Source organism: Lontra canadensis, unplaced genomic scaffold (genome assembly GCF_010015895.1).
Source record: "Lontra canadensis isolate GAN:19392208 unplaced genomic scaffold, GSC_riverotter_1.0 scaffold7, whole genome shotgun sequence".
NCBI lineage: Eukaryota > Metazoa > Chordata > Mammalia > Carnivora > Mustelidae > Lontra > Lontra canadensis.
In genome coordinates, this window is record NW_022631001.1 from 5,909,392 (window position 1) to 5,910,877 (window position 1,486).

Consider the following 1,486-nt stretch of genomic DNA (forward strand, 5'->3'; position numbering starts at 1 on the left):
TTTCCTAACTTCCTATGACCTACTCTATCCTTATCCTGATTTCTAATTCTTTTCTCATATATCTAGGTTCAATTTTTCTTCCAATTAGTGTTAAAATCCATGCTGGCTCTTGTCCAATCATTACATATTTACATTTATCAACATGAACATTTCATTGAATACACAAGAAGGGAGGCTAGACAGCTGAAGGAAAACATCTACAAAAGTCAGTTTGATTTTCTTTTCCTGCCTTAAAATTTATTCACTTGCAATAGTAAAGAAACTATATTTTATAAAATATTTTTGAAACTTAGGAACCATGTAAAAGAAAATAAAGAAATATTTCTGGATAAGAAATTTGAATTCAGGTAAGCTACAAACCAGTGTTTCATAGACCAGCAGCACCAGCATTCCATGGGAATCTGTCAGAAGTGAAAATTCTTGGCCCGGCCCTTAAAACTACTGAATCAGCACTCTGGGGTGTGGCCCGGCAATCTGTTTTTACAAACCAAAAAGGTGATTCCGATCTTCACTCAAATTTCAGAATTGCTGTAACTTACCTGGGCTTGTATCCTTGATAATTAATTAAAAAAAAAACAATTAACATCTTTGGCATTTTTTACAAATTTACAAAGCCCTTTCTCTTACATTATTCAAACTTTCTGGACTTACTGTTCCTCATGAAAACTAACGAGGTTGAAGTAGACCATGGTGGCAAATAAATTTCATATTAGTTGCCAACTCTGATCAAGTGGTACTGATTCCCTGGAAAATAATGGCTTCAGAGTCATAGAGAATTACAGAAGTTATTTAACTTAAATTTCTGTTTCTTCATCTGTAAAATAGGAATTATATTACTACCTACACACAGCCAGGTTCAATGGGAAAATGTGCTCATTTGGTGATCAAGGAAGGAGGCAATGGAGGAATTTGTACCACATAGTTGCTTATCCTGGACTAGAAATTCTCCATTTTAAGTTCTCTAGCTGTAGCTTTGCGCAGTGGCAGTCTCGTAGCCAATGAGGTTTATCCGAGGCGCGATTATTGCTAATTAAGTTCTCTAGCTGTAATTTAAGGTAAGGGGTGAAGGTGACTTAAGGAAACGGCCTTTTATTGAGACAAAAGTCAGCCAGTTTTGAGCAGAAAAAAGTTTCTAAGATAATTTTTCATAGTATCTGGGCCCCAAGAAAATACTGAACAACTTGGGGGAAGGAATCTCATTTTGTCATTTCTGTTCTTGGGTCCCAGATAAAGCTAAACAAAATAAAAATATACAAATAGTATAAAAGTTATCTCTTCTTAAAAATACAATGCCTAAAGTGTCTAGCAAATGAAATAAAGAATATTCCAATAGCTCAATATTATATGAGATAACAATTAAGATTCTAAGATAACTAAACATGATCCAATGTAGACAGATTGATGTAAATATCCAGACACTTCTCCAGGGATCCTTTCCTTCAGGCTTTCTGTTCATCTTCTGGTGTCATCTATCCCACATGTAGGA

The 1,486-nt window shown here is 34.8% G+C and overlaps 1 pseudogene; it reads left to right on the forward strand.

Annotated features, from left to right (window-relative positions):
- The first annotated feature begins 969 nt into the window (after positions 1 to 969).
- Positions 970 to 1,133, forward strand: LOC116865452 (annotated as a pseudogene).
- The last annotated feature ends 353 nt before the right edge of the window (positions 1,134 to 1,486 follow it).